Here is an 11,303-nt window from a genome sequence, read left to right as displayed (position 1 = left end):
TTAACAAGGTGATGCACGCAACATGAACAATATAAAATAATAAAGAATAACTACACTTTTTTAAAAGGGTAAATATATTCAAACAACAATTTTTGTTAACTACACTACATTATAATTACAATGTATATCCCTAAACTTTTTTTATTTTATTTTAACACTTATGTTCTCAACTTTTTTAAATTTTTTTTTATCATCAACCCTCTACTAATTTACACATCTTGTCTGTAAAGATGATTTTCATCCAAAATATTTGTTATGAAGGCCAAAAAGATATATTGGTCTCTCATATTTTTAAATAATAGAAATAAATAACTAATACAAAAATTAAACAAAATATTTGTCCATCTTTTCAACTAACTTTAATAGAATATTTTGTTAAAAATCATAATTAGCGACAAAATATGTTAATTAATTGAATATTAAGAACGACAATGAACGAAAAAAAGTTGAACATATAAAAGCTAAAGGGAGCAAATATTGAAAACCTTTCTTGTAATTAAAATGTGGTGTAGGCATAAAAAATTTGTTGTGTGAATATAATTAACCTTTTTAAAATGTTTGTGAATTTAGAAAATCAATAATTAGTTGTTCCACAATTGAATGCTGAATAATTGATCTAGGTCGACAAATCGTCAATTCTATAGAAAAGCATTTCATGTCAAATATTGTAATCAAAATTTTATAATGTTTTAATCAAAATAATTATTAGAAAGACCAAATCATTAATCATAACTAAAAATTACATCCTAAGTCCTCAAACTACCAAATTAAAAAAAATTAATCCAATTAAAAATGAAAATATTATAAAATACTGACTAAACATTATAATGGGGCTAGCCGCTGGCGGTACCGATCTTCATCCCACATTATTAGATTTTGTCCCCCAAATTAGGGTGGATTTTTTGGAAAATATTATTTTCTTATTTTCAAGTGATTTTATTGGAAAAATATTATATTCTATTATTCTTAATTCCACATTGTTTTTTATATTATTTCTACCTTTATGGTATGATATGTACCTATAAATAGTGGCATCTTTATTTAGTTTTGTTTAAGTAAAAATTGTTGTGTTGTGATTTTATCTCCAAATTGTTACAACAAAACATCATTTCCTCTGGTTAACTCTCATTTATTTCTTTACTATTAACCTTGTTTCATTATTGTGATCTCCGTTACTTCATATTGCTCCATTAAATCTTAGTTCTTACAACCCTTTGAGATTAACAAGTGGTATTAGAGTTAGGTTCTTTATAGATTGTTTGAGGTTTTTCAGAAATGGCTGCCATAAAGTATGACATTTTGCTACAGGATCGCAATACAAAGTTTTCTCTGTGACAAGTAAAGATGGGGGCTATTTTGGTGTAGTTGGATTTGGACGATGTATTGCTAGGTTTTTACAAGATGCTAGCTAATTGGACAACGGAGGGGTAAGAAGGTTTTATTGCAAATTCATCTTCATTTATTCAATAATATTCTGCAAGATGTCTTAAAAGAGAAAACAGCGAATGCTTTATGGTTGAAATTAAAGCAGTTATGCATGACTAAAAGTTTCACAAATAAACCGGCTCTAAAGCAAAAGCTGCATTCCCATTGCAGGGTGGAAGCAGGGTCACCGAAAGACCACATTACTATGTTTAAGGAAATAGTTGTAAATTTAGAGACATTGGAGGTTAATTACGATGAGGAGAATCTGGCCTTGATCTTGTTATGTTCGCTGCCCGTCTCTTATTCGTCAGTTCGAGACACCAGTCTGTACAGTCGTGATACTTTGACCTTTGAGGATGTCTACGATGCTCTGTTCTTAAAATAGAAGATGAAGCATCTGGTTGGAGCTACATCTAGGGATGAGGAAGCTCTAGTATCTCATGTTGATCTACGGAGAGGTAGATCAAGGAAGAACTTTAGCAATTTATACTATTTCTATTGTATAAGGAAAGGATATGTTAAGAAAGATTGCGATAAGTTGCAGGCTAAAGGTAATTTAGCTGAAAATTATGGGAGGCAATCATGTACTTTTGACGAGACCAATGTTGTTGAGGATTTTTCAAATGGCGGTGATGTGCTGTTGACCGTGATATCTGACGTGGAGTCCAAACTTGACGAGGAGTGGATTCTAGATTTGATATGTTCGCACCATATGTGTTCCAATCAAAATTTATTTTAGACATATAAAGTTGTCAAGCAAGAAGGAGTTGTCATGGAAAACAACAAGTCCTACTGTGTTGTTAGAATTGGTCGAGTCAGATTGAAGTTTCAAGATAGGACGGTCAAAACAATTAATAAGGTTCGACATATTCCAGACTTGAAGAAGAATCTCATCTCGCTGAGTACCCTAGACTCAAAAGGGTATAAATTCTATGGTGGAGGTGGAGTCTTGAAGGTTCGAAGGGGTGTCCGGGTTGTACTGGAATGACAAAAAAAGGTCTCAGCTGTACATCTTGTAGGGAAGCACAGAACCAGTTAAGAGACGTCCGGACAAGTTCAGTATCGGGGTGGAAATACAGTTTAGTTCAGTACCTCTCATGACGGGCTCTGAATTAGTTTAGAACAATGCTCAAGGGAGCGTTGGATTCTAGTTTGCCACCAATATCAGCAAATACATTGTGTTCAGTTGTTAGGGTTGGATCCGTTAAGCATAGGTACGGTGTTGTCGGTAATTTCTGTAATGCTTTTGAGATTGTTGAAGGCGACAATTCTAGCAAGAAGCTTTTTGATAAGGCATTTGGTGTGGTTTCTGCTACAGTGTGTGCTTCGACCCTATTTGGTTAACAATAATCCCTAGGTGAAATTTTGGGAACTCGAAAGTAGGATGCAGAAGTCACATGTGGACGCCATAAAGAGGAAGATGTTTTTGATGATGGAGAGTTTTGGCTACTGTGTTGAGGAGTTTGGCTATTTTGATGCAGATGGACTTATTTCTTAGGTGGATAAATTTTGGAGCTTCATTCGTTACATTGAAATTTGGGTCAAAGTGGAGATTGTTAGAATTTGTGCCTCAAATTAGGGAAGATTTTTTGGAAAATATTATTTTCTTATTTTCACGTGATTTTATTGAAAATTATTATTTTCTTAATTCCACATTATTTTTTATATTATTTCCATCATAAAACATCATTTTCTCTGTTTAACTTTCGTTTATTCTTCACTTTTTACTTTGTTTCATTGTTGTGATTTTCGTTACTTCATATTGCTCCATTAAATCTTAGTTCTTACAATCCTTTGGGATCAACATCGATTGGGTACATAGGATTTTATGTTTGTATTTCTAGTAATTATTAGGTGAATGCCATACATGCTAAAAATAATTGTCAAAAGAGTGTAAAATACTGAGGTGGCAACCTAAAAAATGTGTCTAGGCATGAAAATGGACCTTGGTGCATGATCGCAATACTTTATGGTTTTTAGGCCTAGCCCATTTAGGCTTGTAAAAGCATAAAGCTTGGTCTTGACACTTATCCGTGCTTTACACTTTTTAAAATATTGAATTACATATATAAAATAAATGTGGGATATCTAAATACAAACCCATGAAACCATTGCATCTCAATTCTCTATATACAAGTACTAATAGGTTTCCAATTTCATTTGGAAAATTTTGCGTCAATCTATTTCAACATATAGAATTTGATATATAAAATGTTCAATTAACATAGAATAGCTCTTATGAAAAAGAGGAACTACAAAATAATTTAAAGATGATGATTAAGTAACAATATGATTGTTGAATGATATATTTATAATAATTTTTGAAAAATGCCATACATGCTGAAAAATATTTGTCAAAAGAAAGGAAAGTGCCTAGGTAGTAGCCTAATGTTCATTTAGATTTTACATCAGCATAACAATCTTTGTTATAGGTGAACATTTTAAATTTATAGTTTTTTAACTTAAATTGCATCATAGGTCCTCAAACTAAATAATTTAAGAAAAAATTCAATTAAGATCGAAAAGATTAACAAGTAATAACTAAAAATTATAATAAGGCTGGCTGTGAGCAGTATCCATCTTTATCCCAATCATATTTATACTTTGGATTTGATGTAATTATGTTGTATTTCTCATAATTATTTAGAAAATACTATGCATTTTGAATACATTTGTCGGCAAAGTGTAACATGCATAGGTGAACACCTAAAGTTCATCAAATGTTAAATTAACAAAACTAGATCTTATGAAAGAGAAGAAGTACCAACAATTTATAGTCAATGATTAAGTAACTATGAAGTTAATGTTGCATGATATATTTCTAATAAGTATTTAAAAAATGCCATATATGATGAAAATCATTTGTCGAAAGAGTATAACGTGACTAGGTGGTTGCATAAGGCTCATTTAGATTTTCTGTCAACATAGATATCTTTGTTAAAGTTGACCATTTAAATTTAGAGTTTTCATAACTAAATTGCATCCTAGGTGCTCAAACTAATAAATTTAAAAAATAAATTAAATTAATATTGAAAAGATTAGCAAGTACTAACTAAACATTATAATGAGGCTAGCCGCGAGCAGTATCCATCTTTATCCAAGCATATTGGGTACTTTGGATTTGATGTAGTTACGATGTATTTATATTAAACATTTGAAAATTACCATACATTTCAAAAACATTTGTCAAAATCGAAACCTAAAGTTCATCAAATGTTATATTAACACACAAAAAAGATCTTATGAAAGACTTGATGTACCAACCAATTTGAAGTTGATTATTAAATAACTATAAGTTATTGTTGTACGATATATCTTTACTAATTATTTGAAAAATGCCATAAACGCTGAAAAAAGTGTAGGTGTAAGCTTAAAGTCCATCACTACAAAAATCCTTTTAAAAGGTAACTATTTTAAATTTAGAGTTTTCGTTAGTCCCTAGGTCCTCAGTCTAAGAAATAAAAAATAAAAAAAGTACATTCAAATTATTTGAAAAATGCTATAAACGCTGAAAAACATGTCAAAAGAATTGAAAATGTGTAGGTGTAAACTTAAAGTTCATTTAGATTTTCCATCACTACAAAAATCGTTTTAAGGTTAAGTATTTTAAATTTAGAGTTTTCGGAAGTGAAACTGCACCCCAGGTCCTCAATCCAAGAAATAAAAAATAAAAAAGTAAATTCAAATAATATTTAAAGTATTAGTGACTACTAACCAATGATTAGCAGTACACATTTTCATCTCAAGTTCATTAGTTACTTTGGATTTGATGTAATTATGCTATATTTCTAATATTTACTTGGAAAATACCGTACATTTTGAAAAACATTTCTCAAAAGAGCATAAAATGAATATGTGGAAACCTTTAAGTTCATTAGATGTTAAATTAACACAAAATAGATCTTATGAAAGAGGGGAAATACCAGCTAATTTGAAATCAATGATTAAGTAACTATGAAGTTATTGTCTAGCAAATTATAAAATGTCTAAGTGGTAAACCAAAATTCACATAGATTTTCAATCCTCGTAAAAAAAATCTTTTTTTATAGGTGACAATTTTAACTTTAGAGTTTTCACAACTGAAATTGTATCATAGGTCTGCAAAAAAAAAAATAATAATAATAATAATAATAATAAATAAATAAATGTTCAATTAATATTGAAAATGTCAGCAAGTACTAACTAAAACATTATAAAGAGACTAGCCGCTTGTATTATCCATCTTCATCTCAAGCATATTGGGTAATTTGGATTCAAAGTAATTATGCTGTGTTTTTTATAATTACATGAAAAATACCATATATTTTGAAATCAATTTGTCAAAAGAGTGTAAAATGCAATGGTGAAAACCTAAAATTCCTCAAATGTTAATTTAACACCCATCAGCATAAAAATCTTTGTTAAAGGTGAGCATTTTAAAATTAAATTTTTCATAACTTATAAAGCACTCTAGGTCCTCAGACTAAGAAATTAAAAATAGAAAAAACTAAATTTAATTAATATTGAAAAGTTTAGCAAATATAAGCATGTTGTGTACTTAGGATTTGATGTGATTATGATGTGTTTCTAATAATTACTTGGAAAATACCACGCATTTCAAAAATAATAATAATAATAATAATAATTAAAAAATAAAAAAAAATTATCGAAAGAGTGTAAAATGCATAGGTGGAAACATAAAGTTCATTTTAGTTTTCCACCGGCATAAAAATCTTTTTTATACACGACAATTTTAAACTTAAAGTTGTGGTATAAATCTTTGTCAAGGTACTAAATAAACAAATTTAATAAATTTAATTAGTGTTTTAAAAAGCGTATCTGAGCACAAAGCTGAGCCTGCTACCAAACCACACTTTACGCTTTTATTCTCTGGCCCATTTAGGGTCATAAAAGCTAGAAGTTTAGCCTTGACGTCTTTTCAAGGTTTACGAATTTTAAAACACTCGATTTAATATATAATATAAGTTTAAGAAATGTAGTTACATACCACTCAAACTGTTGTACATCAAATTTAGATCTTCAATTGCTGATAGGTTTCCAATTTCATTTGGAATATTTCCTGTCAATCCATTTAGAAATAAAGATTTTAAAATATCAAATGTTAAATTAACAAAAAATAGATCTAATGAAAGAGAAGAAGTACCTACTAATTTGAATTCGATAATTAAGTACCCATGAAATTACTGTTGCATGATGTATTTCTAGTAAATGTTTTGAAGATGGCATACATTTTGAAAAACTTTTGTGAAACATGTGTAAAATGCCCAGGTGGTAACCTAGAGTTCATTTTGATTTTCATCAACATTAAAATCTTCATTGTATATGAAAATTTTAAATTTAGAATCCTGATATAAATAATTTTTACGAAACTAAATAAGCAAATCGAAATTGATTTAATGAGTATTCTAAAATGTGCATTTAGGCACAAAGCTGGCGCTATTACCTAGCCACACAGTACGCTTTTGTATGCCTAGCCCGTTTCGGCTAGTAACACTCCGAAGCTTAACCTTGATCTCTTGTCACATTTTACTCTTTCTAGAACATTAAATTTAATATATATAATTTCGAAGATCTAGTTACGTACCATTGAAATTGTTGGGCCCCAAATCTAGATATATAGGCAATAATAGGTTCCAAATTTCATTTGGAATATTTTTTGTCAATCCATTCAAATATATTGAATTTAAAACATTAAATGTTAAATTAACCCAAAATAGATCTAATGAAAGAAGAGAAGTACTAACTAATTTTAATTTGATAATGATGTACCTATGAAGTTATTGTTACGTGATGTATTTCTAATAATTATTTGGAAAATGATTACATGTTGAAAAACATTTGTCAAAAAGTGTAAAATGCGTATGTGGTAACCTAAATTTCATTAAGATTTTACATCAACATTAAAATCTTTGTTATATATGAGAATTTTAAATTTAGAGATTATTTTTTTTTAATAAATATTTGTGAGGACTAAATAAACAAATTGGTGTTCTAAAAAGATCATCCATGCATGAATCTGGACCTTAACGTGAGACATTACCCTTTTGTTATTATTGGAGCGTTTATTTTATTTTATTTAATTTAGAGTTGGGTTTGTATGAATGAGCTGGCCCAAGCCCTTAGCTTTAGATTTGTTGATTTGTCTATTTATATGGTTTGTAATTGAAAACAAAACTTAGTTGATGAATGAAATGAATTAAGATTGGCTTTGCCCGCATTCCCTCCTCTTTCCTTGACTCTTCCCCTCTCCCAATTGTCTTCTTCCTATGTTGGCTTCTTCTTCTTCTCTGCCCTTCTTGCCACAATTTTAAATTCTATTGAAAAATCTATCTATCTTACATCAAATTTGGTGTCAGAACTAAACTTCAGTAAAACTTCATATACCTAAACCAATCTGCTACAACTTTTGTCATCCTCTTCACATGTCAAATGCAACAGCCTACTGCCAAAATTCCACAGCCCACCAACAGACTTCCACCCTCATCTATTACATAGCCATAATTTAATTCATTTCCCATAATTTATTTTTCATTTTTTTTTCTTTTAATTTTTTGCTCATTCATGTATGTATTTTTTTTTCTTGAATTTAATTTATTTTTCATTAATTTAATTCAATTTATGTATTATTTAATTTTTATTTACTCTTTTTAATGTGCAAGTAAATGATTTTATTTCTTACGTACTAATGCATGTAATTTGATTTGTTAAATTTTAAAATATAATAAATGTTGATAATTTCTTATAAATGTTTTTAACGTGTATTATTTTTGCATAATAGAGTACCACCTAGACAATATCATGATAGCTCATTTTGGGAAAAGTTACGTTGTATCGATATTGGAAGGACTCGATGAGGAATATATAGCCATACTCCGTCGATCATTCATATGGTCCTTCTATCCGTTGAAGGGCATGCAATTTTTTGTCCAGATTATTGATTCCTTATTATTTTTGCTTCGAAAGCCAGTCGATCGACCTTTGAATATAATTGTGACTAAATAATTAATTAAATAAACAAAATAATCAATGAAATATTAAAAGAAGAAATTAAATTAAATATTAATTTTTGATTTCAGTAAGTCTTTAAAATAAATAACTAAATAAAGTAATTATGATCATGTCTGATTACGATCCTATGAGCAAATTAGAATACTGTACTCAATCCAGCATGTGAACTCCCACTAGACTCATGTCTCTATCTGATTACGATCATTTGAACAAATTTTGTGTGTAATAGTGAGACCACGGTGAGTAACAATTATCTCGAGAATAATGTTTAGATGTGAAAGATTGATAGGGTTTCGGCTTAGTGGGAATTAGAACTAATACATTTTCTAACTATTTTATGAAAGTAAAAGGTAGTATTACTAGTTATGTAATTTTAATATTTCCACACAATCAATACGTTTTGTCTTTCGTTCTTTTCAAACTTTTCATTCTTTCCAAACCACAAATAAGTTCATTAATTATTTAGGCATACAAGCAGTCATTTTTCTATCCAAACCACAACTCATAAGTAAATAACATGTTTAAAAACAACAAATAAAAGAAAGAACAATGAAAACATTAATTTTATTAAAAAGTTCACAACACATGTCCTTACCCACTATCTAAACTAAACTAAAATTATTCCAAAATTATATGAAATGAAAAAAAAAACATATATTTTCAACAATCCAAAATCATAATTCAACAAACTATATCAACAAATCACGTCTAAAGTTTCAGAACCTCGATATAAACTTTCATTTCCCTAACATTTGATGCTTGTCTGCCATTTTGAATGAATTGCCAGTCGCCTTTGTGTGTTAGTCTGCTAATTAACCTGAATTGCCTCTTTCTTTCTTTTCTTTCGGCAAGTCTTAGATTCTCATTCAAGTCATTTTTCCGTTGTTCTTTCTTTTATTTGTTATTTTTAAATTTAATATACACTTATAAGTTGTAGTTTGGATAGAAAAATGATTGCTTGTATACCTAAATGATTAATGAACTTATTTGTAGTTTGAAAAGAACGAAAGACAGAGCCTGTTAAAATGTTAAAGTTTCATAACTAGTACTACTACCTTCTACTTTCATAAAATATTTAGATAATGAAATTTATTAGTTCTCAATAAGCCGAAACTCTATCAATCTTTTTACATCTAAACATTATTCTCGAGATAGTTTCTATTCACCATGGTTTCATTGTTACACACATAATTTGTTCACATGATCGTAATCAGATAGAGACATGAGTTTGGTGAGAGTTCATAGGCTTGATCGAGTACACGATCTTTTAATTTGTTAATAGGATCGTAATCAAATAGGATCATAATTACTTTATTTAATTATTTATTTTAAAGACTTGCTGAAATAAAAAATTAATATTTAATTTAATTTTTTCTTTAAATATTTTGTTAATTAATTTTTTTAATTGGTTATGTATATTGTTTAGGAAAATTGCAGAAGCTCATAGCTTTGGAGAGTTTGATAAGTTCATGAGCGAAATAGAACATAAATTACACTGATGCATGAGAATATCTTACAAATATGGAAGTCGAACATTGCGTGGTAACATTTTCCAGGATATCGATACAACATGATGATGTTGAACAATGTGGAGTCACTCAATACATTATTCAATAATGCTGAAACTATATTTCCTCTACCAAATGAAGTCGAGCGAGAAATTCTCGATTACATTGTGATTGTAGTACTTAATAATTTGTTGCCACTTGAAGTTCAACCGCGTACTCCTGGATATAGACATAAGTTTAGAAAATTATCTACCGAGAAGTTTCCCGACCGAGTAGGTACTTAAATGAAAATTGACTTGACAGATTTGTAATATCTATCTAAACGTATGGTTTTTATTTCCAAGGACCGCACAAATTGAACCTAACGGCTTTTAAATTTTGTAATTAAAGCTTTCATTTCCCTAAATCATAATTACTAAAATAAATCATAAAACTTTTCTCGAAATAAACTTTCATTTCCCTAAATCATAATTACTTTAATTTATTCTTTTAAGTATTTTATTAATTAAGAAGAATCTAGAGTTACCAATTCGAATAGATGATATAGCGATATCTTGGTTCTTCAATGCGGAGTCGCTCAATGCTTTATTTAAGAAGGATCTAGAGTTACCAATTCTCGCAACGATTGAAAACATTCGTGACAAATTACAACGGTGATTTCATGATCGACGTGAGAAATCACAAAGTTGATTATTGTTTAATATTTATTTACTTTATTTGATTACTTATTTTAATTGTTTATTTAACATTTGATTTCATTTTTATTTAAATATTTCATTAATTATTTCAATCGATTATGTATAATATTTATTATGTTTTTATTTTAATTACTTGTTTTATTTGTTTATTTAATATTTATTTGCTTTATTTATTTAGTTATTTATTTTAATTGATTGTGTATATTATTTATTTATTTTAATTGATTTTGTTTATTATTCTTTATTTAATTATTACTTTAATTACTTATTTAAATTTTACGGACCTATATGGTCTGTTACAAACCACCTTTGGTCCGAAACGGACCATATGGTCCGTTACGGACTGTATGATAGTCCGGATCCGAACGCTCCAGATCCAGTTCGACGAGAACTCACCGCTCGTCGGAAAACTCCATTTTCGACAAATTTCAATCCTTTTTTTCATTTTTCTGAGTCATTTCAACCTCAAATTCGATATTTTCTTCCATTTTAAGTATAAATAAACTTCAAAATTTGTTTTTAATCCATAACATATTCAGTAAACAAATTTTCAAATTTCAAACATTAACAGCAACAAAAAATATTTCAATGTAGAATAAGAAAAAAACTAAACCCTTTGAGAAATGGCGATCTCCGGCGATGCTTCGATCTGGGTCAGTAATGA

Source organism: Olea europaea, unplaced genomic scaffold (genome assembly GCF_002742605.1).
Source record: "Olea europaea var. sylvestris unplaced genomic scaffold, O_europaea_v1 scaffold116, whole genome shotgun sequence".
NCBI classification, from domain to species: domain Eukaryota; kingdom Viridiplantae; phylum Streptophyta; class Magnoliopsida; order Lamiales; family Oleaceae; genus Olea; species Olea europaea.
Note: the sequence above shows the minus strand (reverse complement) of the source record.